This window comes from Schistocerca gregaria, chromosome 3, assembly GCF_023897955.1.
Source record: "Schistocerca gregaria isolate iqSchGreg1 chromosome 3, iqSchGreg1.2, whole genome shotgun sequence".
Taxonomy (NCBI): Eukaryota; Metazoa; Arthropoda; class Insecta; order Orthoptera; family Acrididae; genus Schistocerca; species Schistocerca gregaria.
The window spans coordinates 877,331,781-877,347,094 of NC_064922.1; the positions used below are offsets into that span (position 1 = coordinate 877,331,781).

The 15,314-nt window shown below is 44.4% G+C and overlaps 1 protein-coding gene across 1 annotated transcript in view; it reads left to right on the forward strand.

Moving 5' to 3' along the window:
- Positions 1-15,314, forward strand: part of LOC126355647 (cytochrome P450 4V2-like) — a 118,980-nt gene that overhangs the window by 44,903 nt on the left and 58,763 nt on the right. The window lies entirely within an intron of this gene.

The following is a 15,314-nucleotide window of genomic DNA, read 5'->3' on the forward strand; positions in this document are numbered from 1 at the left end:
ACCTGCACGGCGCCAAACACTCATACGCCCATCATTGGCACCAAGGCAGAAGCGACTCTCATCGCTGAAGACGACCCGTCTCCGTTCGTCCCTCCATTCACGCCTGTCGCGACACCACTGGAGGCGGGCTGCACGATGTTGGGGCGTGAGCGGAAGACGGCCTAACGGTGTGCGGGACCGTAGCCCAGCTTCATGGAGACGGTTGCGAATGGTCCTCGCCGATACCCCAGGAGCAACAGTGTCCCTAATTTGCTGGGAAGTGGCGGTGCGGTCCCCTACGACACTGCGTAGGATCCTACGGTCTTGGCGTGCATCCTTGCGTCGCTGCGGTCCGGTCCCAGGTCAACGGGCACGTGCACCTTCCACCGACCACTGGCGACAACATCGATGTACTGTGGAGACCTCACGCCCCACGTGTTGAGCAATTCGGTGGTACGTCCACCCGGCCTCCCGCATGCCCACTATACGCCCTCGCTCAAGGTCCGTCAACTGCACATACGGTTCACGTCCACGCTGTCGCGGCATGCTACCAGTGTTAAAGACTGCGATGGAGCTCCGTATGCCACGGCAAACTGGCTGACACTGACGGCGGCGGTGCACAAATGCTGCGCAGCTAGCGCCATTCGACGGCCAACACCGCGGTTCCTGGTGTGTCCGCTGTGCCGTGCATGTGATCATTGCTTGTACAGCCCTCTCGCAGTGTCCGGAGCAAGTATGGTGGGTCTGACACACCGGTGTCAATGTGTTCTTTTTTCCATTTCCAGGAGTGTATTGTGAATAGCAACGGTCTTATGACACTCCCTTGCAGCACACCTGAAATCACTCTTACTGCGGAAGACTTCTCTCCATTGAGAATGACATGCTGCGTTCTGTTATCTAGGAACTCTTCAATCCAATCACACAATTGGTCTGATAGTCTATATGCTCTTACTTTGTTCATTAAACGACTGTGGGGAACTGTATCGCACGCCTTGCGGAAGTCAAGAAACACGGCATGTACCTGGGAACCCGTGTCTATGCCATCTGAGTCTCGTGGACGAATAGCGCGAGCTGGGTTGCACACGATTGTCTTTTCGAAACCCATGCTGATTCCTACAGAGTAGATTTCTATTCTCCAGAAAAGTCATTATACTCGAACATAATACGTGTTCCAAAATTCTACAACTGATAGACCTTAGAGATATAGGTCTATAGTTCTGCACATCTGTTCGACGTTCCTTCTTGAAAACGGGGACGACCTGTTCCCTTTTCCAATCCTTTGGAACGCCACGCTCTTCTAGAGACCTACGGTACACCGCTGCAAGAAGGGGGGCAACTTCCTTCGGGTACTCTGTGTAAAATCTGACTGGTATCCCATCAGGTCCAGCGGCCTTTCCTGTTTTGAGCGATTTTAATTGTTTCTCTAACCCTCTGTCGTCTATTTCGATATCTACCATTTTGTCATGTCTCCGCCAAGAGAACGAAGGTGACATGCTGAAAAATTATAATTAACAGATAAGCGGAGCCAACTGAAGCCGCACATACACAGGAACAATTATAACTCATAGGCTGGTTTGAGCTGAGAGATATGTGACCTGCATTCCCAAGTGGACTTAATGGTCTTTAATTTACACAGTAACTGTAGCTACAAACCGCACAAACTTCAAATTTAGCAGGAGCTTTCCTGTCAGCTTCGCCCCGCCCTACTCAGCTTACCGAAATTTCTAACATACATCCGATCACCTACCTTAAACGGATTTTGTGTTCTCCTCTTGTTGCAATATGCATCACTTTTTATCTATCTTCCTCACATGATGTTCAGTGCCTCTACTTTGGTCTAAATATCGAAATCACTCAGTCTGATACGCTATATCTTCTACATCACTAATAACAAGTTACAAGGGGCTTGCGGGAACTTCACCCAGGATCTACCATTTGGCTTAATGATTTGTACGGCATTAACCGCCACCTCAGTCACTATGCGCAGAACACAAAACGTGTACATTGCAGTGTGAACCGAGACAACGTTTTCTACCAACTGTTTATTTCTTCTTTGTTCGCGCCAGTAATGTGACTCAGTTATCTTCTTCATTTCACGTGTGGTTACCACTCTTTTGCATAGTTGCTGGGGAAGTCACGCCTAAGTATCCCCTTCGACTACGGCCCTGGCTATCCTATATGCTAAACTACCATAAGCATATCGATACTTTACTTTGTTTAAGCGATGAGGCCCAAAGGGCCATTCAACGTCACAATTAGGTGTCTCCATCTTCTTCTGTCTTCTGCTAACTGTCTCTCCCAGCTGAAACAAGCCTTTTCTCACACCATTCACCCATCTCTTCCTCTGCCTTCCCACTTGTCTGCTGCCTAATGGAATTCAGTCCATTTTAATTTTGGGCCATCTCGTTCCTCCCATTCTCACTACATGCCTAGCCCTATTATCCTGTAGTTAGGAGCCAGACTGGTCCATATACACTGCTGGAAATGGAAAAAAGAACACATTGACACCGGTGTGTCAGACCCACCATACTTGCTCCGGACACTGCGAGAGGGCTGTACAAGCAATGATCACATGCACGGCACAGCGGACACACCAGGAACCGCGGTGTTGGCCGTCGAATGGCGCTAGCTGCGCAGCATTTGTGCACCGCCGCCGTCAGTGTCAGCCAGTTTGCCGTGGCATACGGAGCTCCATCGCAGTCTTTAACACTGGTAGCATACCGCGACAGCGTGGACGTGAACCGTATGTGCAGTTGACGGACTTTGAGCGAGGGCGTATAGTGGGCATGCGGGAGGCAGTGTGGACGTAGCGCCGAATTGCTCAACACGTGGGGCGTGAGGTCTCCACAGTACATCGATGTTGTCGCCAGTGGTCGGCAGAAGGTGCACGTGCCCGTCGACCTGGGACCGGACCGCAGCGACGCACGGATGCACGCCAAGACCGTAGGATCCTACACAGTGCCGTAGGGGACCGCACCGCCACTTCCCAGCAAATTAGGGACACTGTTGCTCCTGGGGTATCGGCGAGGACCATTCGCAACCGTCTCCATGAAGCTGGGCTACGGTCCCGCACACCGTTAGGCCGTCTTCCGCTCACGCCCCAACATCGTGCAGCCCGCCTCCAGTGGTGTCGCGACAGGCGTGAATGGAGGGACGAACGGAGACGTGTCGTCTTCAGCGATGAGAGTCGCTTCTGCCTTGGTGCCAATGATGGTCGTATGCGTGTTTGGCGCCGTGCAGGTGAGCGCCACAATCAGGACTGCATAAGACCGAGGCACACAGGGCCAACACCCGGCATCATGGTGTGGGGAGCGATTTCCTACACTGGTCGTACACCTCTGGTGATCGTCGAGGGGACACTGAATAGTGCACGGTACATCCAAACCGTTATCGAACCCATCGTTCTACCATTCCTAGACCGGCAAGGGAACTTGCTGTTCCAACAGGACAATACACGTCCGCATGTATCCCGTGCCACCCATCGTGCTCTAGAAGGTGTAAGTCAACTACCCTGGCCAGCAAGATCTCCGGATCTGTCCCCCACTGAGCATGTTTGTGACTGGATGAAGCGTCATCTCACGCGGTCTGCACGTCCAGCACGAACGCTGGTCCAACTGAGGCGCCAGGTGGAAATGGCATGGCAAGCCGTTTCACAGGACTACATCCAGCATCTCTACGATCGTCTCCATGGGAGAATAGCAGCCTGCATTGCTGCGAAAGGTGGATATACACTGTACTAGTGCCGACATTGTGCATGCTCTGTTGCCTGTGTCTATGTGCCTGTGGTTCTGTCAGTGTGATCATGTGATGTATCTGACCCCAGGAATGTGTCAATAAAGTTTCCCCTTCCTGGGACAATGAATTCACGGTGTTCTTATTTCAATTTCCAGGAGTGTATTTTCCAGAGGACCTTGCTCTCAAATGTAAGCAGGCGGCTAAAGTCTTGTTTCCGTGAACTCCTAGTTTGACACCAATGTAGTACTGCTGCCGTTATTAATGTTTTGCACAGTCTTAGTTTTAGTTATGATATGTTTCCGCATTTTAATATCAGGTTCAGCGGATAATAGCGCCTATTTTCTACCTCCAGTCTTGCCTTAATCCATGCTTCAGTTGATGCTGCTTCAGTAAAAGTCGATGCAAGGTATTTAAATTATTTCGTATGTTTATACGTGGTACAGTTCACTGTTAGACCATGAGTGTTAACTAAAATTTTTAAGTTCCGCAATTTATAAACATCTGTCTGTTCTCTTAACCATGCCATATCATAAAAACGTTTCCCAGTATCAGGTATTGATTTAATAAAGAAATCCTTATCTACGTTTTACACTTTGTGCGTAGGATTAATATTTCAATGGAGAAGCCAAGATGCGGAATTCTGATGTTGTCCACATACCTGGGGAAGATCACCCACTAATATGAGGCCTTAAGGAGATACTAGACAAACATTTGAAGAAATAAGCGTTAAAGGCAGAAGAAGAAAAAAGCACCATGAAAAATTTGCCTCTGCGACAGGCAGGACAACCGGTCGCTGTGGCTGAGCGGTTCTAGACATTTGAATCCAGAACCGCGCAGCTGCTACGGTCGCAGTTTCGAATCCTGCCTTGGGCATGGATGTATGTGATGTCCTTAGGGTAGTCCGGTTTAAGTAGTTCTAAGTCTAGGGGACTGATGACCTCAGATGTTAAGTCCCATAGTGCTAAGAGCCATTTGAACAGACAGGACAGATAGTAATGGCAGTGGCGGACTTACTTGCCCTCAGCAACAAATCATACAAGGCTAGTGCTATGTTAAACTCTCTGCGAGATGGGACCTCGGGTAACCTTTCGATATGCTGAGAGATGCTGCTGCAAATTTCATCCATCTTTCTACGCTGCCTCCACTGGACCTTGGCAATTGCTTGAGCTACCCACCGTGGGGCGACTAGAGTATCTGCCATCTTTTTGGCTGCTGAGACCGCTCAGTGAAACCCTCACCCTCCGTCTGCCGTGTGGATGGTTCAGTGTTTGGGAGAGGACCCTCACAAATGGCAGCACGCAATTCTTCTGCTAAATCATCTCGGAATCAGGCAACGGTTCCCGCCTTTCTTCTTATGAATGGGCCCCTCCCCCAGCCCCCCCCCCCCCCAATCACGCAGTTGGTAAGGTAGTTCAGTCGCTCACACGCAGTGCGAACTGCCACTGGCTTCTCTGTGGAGAGCCAGGTTGGAGTCTACCAATCGAAGTCGTCTCCGCTGGTGCGCCTTTGCGCCTGGGACTGTCACGGTGCCGTTGGTTTGGTTGCTGCGCCAGAAAGCCTGGAAACCTTGTCACACGGAGCCCACCACAGTGGGCGTATGTCGGTGTTTCTTATTTCACTCTGTCACAAAAAAGATTATTTAAATGTTATTTCTTTACAGGTTGTCTTATTATTAAAAAGTATATTCGCCATTAATATGTATGGTGAAACAACAACATCTTAATAAATATGCACAATTCATACGAATAGAGGGCACTTTTTACTTTTACCAATCGGGTTTCTCCAAACTGTGATATAAGGTTCCAACAGATTAAAGATTACTTTAGTTATGACAGCTAACCAACAGTTCTGTAGTGACAGGTTACTTTGTAACTGCAATATATGGTATGATGGCATTTAATATACTCCAAAATTTCTTTTTGTAAACTAAAATAGTTCTATCAGTGACTATATTTCTCTTGTTAATTATATTATTAACTTTTTTCTAACAGATCTGAAGATGGGCAGCTAGCCTAAGACCGGTTATTGAAAATAAAAAATAGCGATCAGAAACTAAAATGCCATATTTTTATTCAAAGAACGATAGCGGCTATCCCAACCAGACAATTATGTATAGTTTTGAAAAACTTAGCTAAGTCTGTTGATCCTGGCCAGGTCTGACTTACAGGTGGCGGCATCCTTTCTGGTGAGAGGATGCTGTACAGAAACCCTGCGATGCTGACAGAAAGCTCTTGGACAGCTTGTGACTTCTGTAGGCCATCACCATGATGCTATGAAGTTAGCAGCGCACTACTGCTCCGTCCGTGATGGCACCTGGAACAGTCTGTCAGCCCCAACACGTCCACTGTGATGGTGCATGGAGTCTGCTGTGCACAAGATTTGACCCTCAGCTGTCTGGCAGTAGCTAGATGGCGACTGGTGCTGAGGCACTGTTTCCCCTGGGGAACTCAGTTCTAGTGGCACCAGGTGCAGCGTATTGTAGTACCACGTCCCGTGAGCGATTCAGTGCTGGCAGCGACAGGTGCGGCATGGTTTAGAACCCATGGCTTCTGCTAATAGTGCCCAGTCGTCTCGCTGTCTGGCGTGGCCCTGGCATCATGTAGGTACTGCTAGACTCTGACGGAAGGAAGTGCCTCTACGTCAGAACTCACATACATTTATATCTAATTAATGTTTTGGTAAGTTGACATTCAAGAACAGTTAAGTAATTGAGAAAACCAAGTTGAACAATTAGCTGTTTTTATTTGAACTTTAGTATCTACCAGTTTTGGTGATGGACCATTTTCACAAAGTATCTGCCAAAAGTACGATATGGGACAAGTAATGTACACGAAACAAAAAAAAACACGAGATAGCAAATTTGTGATACATACACATGCATAATCTCTTCATGATTGCTTACAAGACAGAAACAGATTAGTTGAATACAAAAACCATTCTCTTTCCTGGCTGATACAAAATCTGAAACGTCATAATAGATATAAGAAAAGAAGACATCATGTTCCATAAGTCCGACAGATTTTTTTTTTCCTTTATTGTATTTCAATTCCCCATGAGGGTGGGCTGGCAGCAACATATGCGCTGCTCATCAGCCGAAAGACATAGACCAGATTTAGAGACAGAATTTCGTTGTGGAAATTATTAAATGCATCCCGCATTGAAGTACGTACCATATTTCTAACTTCTGTAAAACTTTGCCAATCTTCGGGATTTTGCGTTCTTTTAAATTTGGCATGTTTTTTCGTTGCTTCTGCAACAACGATCTGACCCATTTTGTGCCATGGAGGATCAGTACCATCACTTATTACTTTATGTGGTACATATCTCTCAACTGCTGTTGATACTATCTCTTTGGAAACATTCCGCAACTTTTCTACACATACATGATCAGATCGGAAGGAGTGAAGACTGTCTCTTAAAAATGCGTTAAGAGCTTTTTTATCAGCTTTTTTAAATAGATATATTTTGCGTTTCTTTTTGATGGTTGTAGGTGTTACGGTATTCAGCCTAGCAGCAAATGCCTTGTGGTCGCTAATCCCTGTATTCGTCACAACACTCACTATTTGTCCAGAATTATTAGCTGCTAAACGGTCAAGTATGCTTTTGCAACCATTTACGCTTCGAATGGGCTCATTAACTAATTGTTCAAAATAATTTTCTGAGAAAGCATTCAGTACAATTTCGTATGATGTTTTATGCCTGCCGCCGGCTTTAAACGTATAATTTTTCCAGCATATCGAGGGTAGATTGAAGTCACCACCGACTATAATTGTATGAGCGAGGTACTTATTTGAAATGAGACTCTAGTTTTCTTTGAACTGTTCACCAACTACACTCCTGGAAATTGAAATAAGAACACCGTGAATTCATTGTCCCAGGAAGGGGAAACTTTATTGACACATTCCTGGGGTCAGATACATCACATGATCACACTGACAGAACCACAGGCACATAGACACAGGCAACAGAGCATGCACAATGTCGGCACTAGTACAGTGTATATCCACCTTTCGCAGCAATGCAGGCTGCTATTCTCCCATGGAGACGATCGTAGAGATGCTGGATGTAGTCCTGTGGAACGGCTTGCCATGCCATTTCCACCTGGCGCCTCAGTTGGACCAGCGTTCGTGCTGGACGTGCAGACCGCGTGAGACGACGCTTCATCCAGTCACAAACATGTTCAATGGGGGACAGATCCGGAGATCTTGCTGGCCAGGGTAGTTGACTTACACCTTCTAGAGCACGTTGGGTGGCACGGGATACATGCGGACGTGTATTGTCCTGTTGGAACAGCAAGTTCCCTTGCCGGTCTAGGAATGGTAGAACGATGGGTTCGATGACGGTTTGGATGTACCATGCACTATTCAGTGTCCCCTCGACGATCACCAGAGGTGTACGGCCAGTGTAGGAGATCGCTCCCCACACCATGATGCCGGGTGTTGGCCCTGTGTGCCTCGGTCGTATGCAGTCCTGATTGTGGCGCTCACCTGCACGGCGCTAAACACGCATACGACCATCATTGGCACCAAGGCAGAAGCGACTCTCATCGCTGAAGACGACACGTCTCGATTCGTCCCTCCATTCACGCCTGTCGCGACACCACTGGAGGCGGGCTGCACGATGTATTTAATCTGTCCTTCCTGAACGCTGTTAGATCGTTTGAAAAAATTTCGGCTGAACTTATTTCCGGCTTGGCTCTCTGCACCTACAACTATTTGAGCTTCAACCTGGCACCTGGTATAACAGGAGACTTGGTCTGCTGTGATGACATTGATCCATCTTCTATGGTTATTACCGCTGTGTGACGCAGTTTTCTGCTGAGTGAGGCGAGTCTTGTCTCGCAGTTTCCTTACGCACAAGTTATTCCGAGTCACATGACGCCATATGGTGCATGATGGCTTACTCACCACTTCTTACTACTTTCACTAAAAGACTAGAAAAGACTAGCCACCAGCGGTACACTGCTCCACCCCCCCCCCCACCCCCACTCCCTTCCATGGAGAAGGCCTAACCCCTTGGGTCTTGCTCCAGCCCAGTTCTCTATTAAAATTACGTTCACCTTTCATCTGTAAAACAAGGATATGCTACTAGATGGGTTATTCTTAACGGCTATGCAGTTAGTATGTTCATGTTCAGCTTCTAAATCTATTTTTCACCGACCGTTGAGGGAATCCAGTCTAAGGGATTTCGAATTACCACTTGATGAGGTTCTCACGTGACTTGTCGATTCAGATACATAAAAACTTATCAGAGCAAAATCAGAGTTGCTATGGCACTAGAAGTCTGACGAATACTGTCTTGATACTATGTAAGTCTGCAGGCTTTCGTGACCGCTGTCACTGAAGTTACAATCTTCTGAGTTATTAGGTCACGTCATGTTTTTTCTAAAAGGTTGGACGTTTCGACCCCTATGCTGGGATCTTCCTCGGGATCTTTTTGTGTCCGCTACTGCTAGAACACTGTCAGAGACGAGTGTCGCGTCCACTTATAAAGGGGGAATTTTCTGGCGTTCGTGCTGGAGGAGTGATAGTTTGGTTAAAATTCATATGGCTATCATTGCTGGGCAATAGTCATAGGCTAATACAGAAGAAGGAGCGTTGGTAGCTCATCTCCTGTGGATACCATTTGCGGTCATCGTCATTGGATAGAAAAGCACTGAGTGTGTGTGTGAAATCGTATGGGACTTAACTGCTACAGTCATCAGTCCCTAATCTCACACAGCACTTAACCTAAATTATCCTAAGGACAAACACACACACCCATGCCATAGTAAGGGACTCGAACCTCCGCCTGGACCAGCCGCACAGTCTATGACTGCAGCGCCCGAGACCGCTCGGCTAATCAAGCGCGGCATAGAAAAGCTCTATTCCACACATATGCTGGAGAAGGGTTATTGGTTGAAATGCCTGCTACCGCTATTGGTTGGTCGTCATCAGTGGCTAGATTCGAAACGGAAAGACCAATAGAGGGGGAATGTTTACGCAAAATATTATTGTCCGCCAAGGTGGCTTGCAGCGCGTTGTTTATGCCGCTCACACACCGCGGCCGCGTATTTACTTCCTTGATGGCGGGGAGCCACGATGCCGGAAGCCTATAGCCGTCCTCTCTATTGAAATTAGATGCATTCTTAGAAATTTTAACCGCTTCTCCGATCGACCTAGTGATAAGTGATTTCATCATTCTTACCACTGACATCAGCATTGCAAAACAGAGTATTGAAGATGAAAGAGCAAATCAAAAGAATGAAGATCCCAGAACTAACCTAATTGTGTTAGTGGGAAATGAAAAGCCTTCTCTCCCTCCCCTACGTCCATCCAATCAAAAAAAGCCAAAATGGGGGCACTAGCTAAATTTCATTTATGCCTCACTTCCCTTCCTCCTCTTTCCAGCCAATCATAGACAACCAGAAGTATAAGATGGTGGAACTACCTCAGTTCTGTGTTCTCTCCAACCAATCAGTTAGAGTTAGTATTAAAATGGCGGGTAAAAGTATTCATTATTTACCAAAAGACATTTACATAATTCTACATTTAATCAGCATATTATTATAACTATTGCTGCTATTGCTATTATTACACATAGGGCAATTGTACAATATTGGGATAAATTCAGGGACAGCTAACTAGGGAATAGGCTAACCGTGGCTTAACTTGAAGTGCGTCTTGTACGACGCAGTTTTATTCCCCAGTTAGTTATTCCCGAAAATGTGTTCTACATCTTCATCTACATACATACTCCGCAATCCACCATACGGTGCGTGGCGCAGGGTACCTCTGAAGGATCCATTAAAAGATGGAGAGTTGTTGTCCGAATGGGAGATAAGAGTGAACACTATTTTTTGCTATAGCTGTGCCTAAGTGAACTTGGGACATTAATGTACTATCAAACTTTTTGATACATTAAACACCCATAATAAGCCATCAGTTTCAGAAAAAAATGGTACTTCACACACGTACAATATAAGATATTTCAGTTTAAGCTGCCTTCGGGTTCCCGGGTTCGATTCCCGGCGGGGTCAGGGATTTTCTCTGCCTCGTGATGATTGGGTGTTGTGTGCTGTCCTTAGGTTAGTTAGGTTTAAGTAGTTCTAAGTTCTAGGGGACTGATGACCACAGATGTTAAGTCCCATAGTGCTCAGAGCCATTTGAACCATTTTGAACCTACCTTCAACTAACTACAATTTGACACTGATAGTAACCTGATATTGAAGGAAAGTTAAAAACAAAGCATTCCAGGTACTACTTCCACATGCTACAGCTGTTCAGATTCAATAACTAGATTCCTGTTCTGCTCTTATAACATGCAAATATAGCTACTATTTTATAATAAATAAGGGTAGTTAGAAAATCTGAGAGACCACGATCTCAGAGACAAGTACACTAGAATAAGAAAGGAAACAGCTACTATATTAAGGCAGGAGAAACGGAAGTATTACAAAAAACTAATAAAAGAAGCAGAACAGGATTTTATTCATCTCAGCACAAGACAGGTGTACCAAAAAGTAAAGAAAAAGACACAAAAATATAAAAAGAGAGAAACATTTATTAATGACACCCAAGGAAAAATCTTCACAAGTGATGCTGAAGTGGAACAGCGTCGGGCACACTACTTCGCTTATTTACTAAACTGCGAAGACCTCACTGAACCTCTTTTATGTGACGTGCCAGACACAGTAGACATCAAAGTAGAGCCACCCAGTAAAGAAGAAATACAGGGAATAATTAAAAATTTAAAAATAATAGTGCTTCAGGTGAAGATAAAATTGAGGGTGAACTAATAAAGAATGGAGGGCCAGAATTGGTAATAAAATTGCGAAACTGATAAGTGTGGGAATATGAGAATATGCCTGATGAGTGGAAAACGGTCAGAATCTGCCCCATTGTAAAAAAGCATGACTCTCTGGATTGCGATAATTATAGGGGGAATTTCACTCCTTAATTTAGCCATCAAAATCCTATCACAGTGTCGACTCAACAGAGCGATACCGCTACCTGAAGAAATTGTAGTTGACTATCAGTGTGGTTTTAGGAGAGACAGGTCAACTAGTGATCACCTCTTTATACTCCAACAGATAGCTGACAAAGCATGGGAACCTAACGTTGACAGTCATATGGTATTTGTTGACTTCAAAAAAGCTTACGACAGCGTACACAGGAGCACAATAACCAGGGTTGTCAAAGAGTTTCAATTTTTTTTAAGTGAATATGCCTAGTACAGAATACCAACGCAGGAGGGGCAAAGGAGTTTGAATCAGAACAGGCCTTAGATAAGGAGATTCCTTATCTCCAATACTTTTCAATCTGGTTTTATAAACGGCAGATAGACAACACCAAAAAGTAAACCCAGTTGGAGTAAAGATGGGTAGGAATAAAATACATCGTCTTGCTTTTGCGAACGATATTGTTCTAATGGGTGGAAACGAAGAAGAGCTACAACATATGACAAGTTCCTACAGAAACATTGCAAGGAGAGCAGGATTACAAATTAATGAGAAGAAAACAGGGTACATGGTCGTGAGCAACGCACCCAATGATGGAGTCCACTGACAGTTGATGATCTCACTTTTAAAGGAGTAGACGCCCTCAAATTCTTAGGAAGCATCATCAATGAACAGAATAAAATAGAAATTGAAATTAAAGCGAGAATAGCAGCAGCGAATGAAGCTTATTTTGGCCTACGAGATGTGTTATCCAGTAGAAGCTTCAAACTTAGGTTATATCACAGTGTAATTCTGCCAGCAGCTCTATATGGGTCAGAAAGCTTCACATTTAGAGAAGCGGATGAACAAAAATTATTAGCTTTTGAAAGAAAACATATTAAGGAAAATTTTTGGACCCAAGAGAACTCAGAAACACAGGAATGAAGAATACATAAAAACCAAAAACCGAAGGAGCTACATCAACAGGATGGTATTAGTCAAAGGATGAAGAGGAGGAGACTAATGTGGGCCAGACATCTAATTAGGATGGAGGAGGAACGACTATCTAAAGTAGCATTCTCTGGAGCCATAGGGGGGAAGAAGAAGCAAGGAATATCATGAACCAGATGGAAGGATGACATCGACGAGGACGCGATGGCAATGGGCCTGAGTAAAGGAGAATGGACTGCAAAAGATAGGAACAGAGAGCACTGGAAGAGGAATGGAGAGAACGCGTATGGTCTCCAAGGCTCGAGCGACAGCTAAGAAGAAAAAGAAGGGTGGGCTTATGCGGATAATACTAACAACTGAGAAACAACATCTATGGTCTACAGCTGGTAAAGCATCACCTAAAAAAATGCTAGCTTTCCTCCTTATCTTACTTTGTTAAACTCAGCCTGAGTAAGCACAAATACTTCACAGCCTTCTGTGAATAATGGTAGGTGGGAGACAATGTTGCTGCTATGAAGCATTAATGGAGCTGTGATCCTAATATTTTGACTCAAAAGGCGGAAAGTTGTTCCAACATTGTTGTGCTGTTAACAAAAAGGGGCACTCTCAGTAAAAAACAAAGTGGAATAATATTATCTACTGTTGACGTAATGTGGCTGAGTGAATTTGGGCCACTAATGTTTCATCAAAACGTTTTACAACACAAAAAACAATGTTTTGTCTAAAACAGAAAAAGCTGTTAATACAAATAGCGCCCAGAACGGATGTGATGGTTAAGTCTGTCACGTCACTGCTAAATAAAACGAAGGAATCCTTACTACTTCTGCAGCAACTGTAACACACGTCAGATAAACAAGACTATTTTGGCATTAATCGTCATTTTAATGTGCCTACTTTACATAAATAACATGACGGAATTCACAATGTGCTGAAATCAAATGCATATTGCTATAAATAAACAGTACTATTTGAGAAAATTGAGAAATTGTTTCACCTGTTGTATGCTCCAGTTTCTCACGTTACGATATTGACTCTCTCACGAGACTGAAAAGACGAAGTATGGGTTCCTTTGATAGGCAAAATTTGGAATCAGCGTCGTCTTACTTTCTTCTCCTTCCTCGTTTTCGTAAACAGTCAGCTAAAATCTCGACATCGCTATCTGCATCCGTCACTACTCGTGCAATATTGAAAACTTATTACCCCGTTACACTCGCTAACTGGCCAGAAATCGCTGGTTAAGTTATCCCGAGCATATTCTCCTGTTAGATATTATTCTGGGTTCGTACAAAGTGTTTCTCGCTCTGTTCCAAGAACAGAGCTTAATCGGTTGCTAAGCAGAGATGGTGCAACACTGAGAATCTATGTTCAGAATTTTTTATTAATGCGTGCGTGTGTGTGTGTGTGGGGGGGGGGGGGGGGGGGGGTTGCAGTCTTTGCATATAAATTGCGATTCTTCGCTGTGAAGGTGGGCTAGCTTCATACTCTTACTATTCCCACATAAAGGTTTTCATCAAGAAAACCAGTGTGAGACAGATGGAAACAGTGCTACAAATATTCTTACTCCAGTTTCTGGATGGTAACGTATGTGTAAATGGAGCACTAAATAAAAGAAAGGAGTTGAACATAATCATCGTAACTCAACAAAAACTTCTTGAGACTTGAGAGGTATCTTCCCTTGTGATCGATGGATTACTTGAAATCTGCATAATACCCAGTCACCAACTGTACACAGCTTTCACTGGATAATTCCTAATACTTACTGAGATGTGGTATTTACCTGTATTAAGGAAAACGTGGAAGGAAGGACCCATTAATGAAACTTTCTTTTCACAAAACCTGTTTATCTAACAGTATATAATCATAAATTTGTTTTCTTAACAAATTTGTGAAATGGGTAAGCTTTTACAACAAGAACAGCATGACAATAATTACAAGGGTCCGGAGCTGCAGCCTGATCGTTATTGGTGAAACAGCGGTGTTTATTACCGCGATGGACACAGTTTCTCTTATTAAATGCCCTTCTGCAACACATGAAAATATATAAGTAATATTTATGACAAAAGAGTTTCAATTACTCAAACAGGTGAGGTGATTATTTTTTATTTGGAAACTGTATGTCGAAAGGTTCGGGGTTAAGATGCGCAGCTATGCTTAAAGGTTAAACAAATTGGGAAACAATTTTGACAATGATAAGGCTTGCTTCAAGGCGAACAACATTTTCATTTCAATCAGTAACCAGGTGCGACGGGATCACAATCCGTTCCTTTTGACAATCTTATTTTGATTAAAGCCCTGGTGACAGTTAGCTGTTAATATGTCAAAAGTTAAAGCGCTTCTCAGTCATGAAGGCTGCTCTGAAGGAACGTTTTAAAACATTACGTATGAGCACTTGTTACAAGAAAACTCAAGATCCAGTAAAAAATATATCAATAATGACTCGGTCTTTCAAAGCTTAGTACAACAGGTAGTTCAGCTTATCTCAAATACAATTGCAGTCAAGGGATCGAACCGGTTAAAATCTAAATCTAACCACAAGACCCCTGTTTGTTTTACGTCAACCTGTGCCTTGGTACAATTGTTCCGACTGTATTTCAGACCAAGAGCTGATTCATTAAAGCATTAATTATAGATTATGAAGTAGAAAGGAAGGGCAATATAATATCAGAACAAATTTTCAAACGACAAATAATGTCTAGGACAATATTTACTACCAAAGAGCCGACCAAGTAAA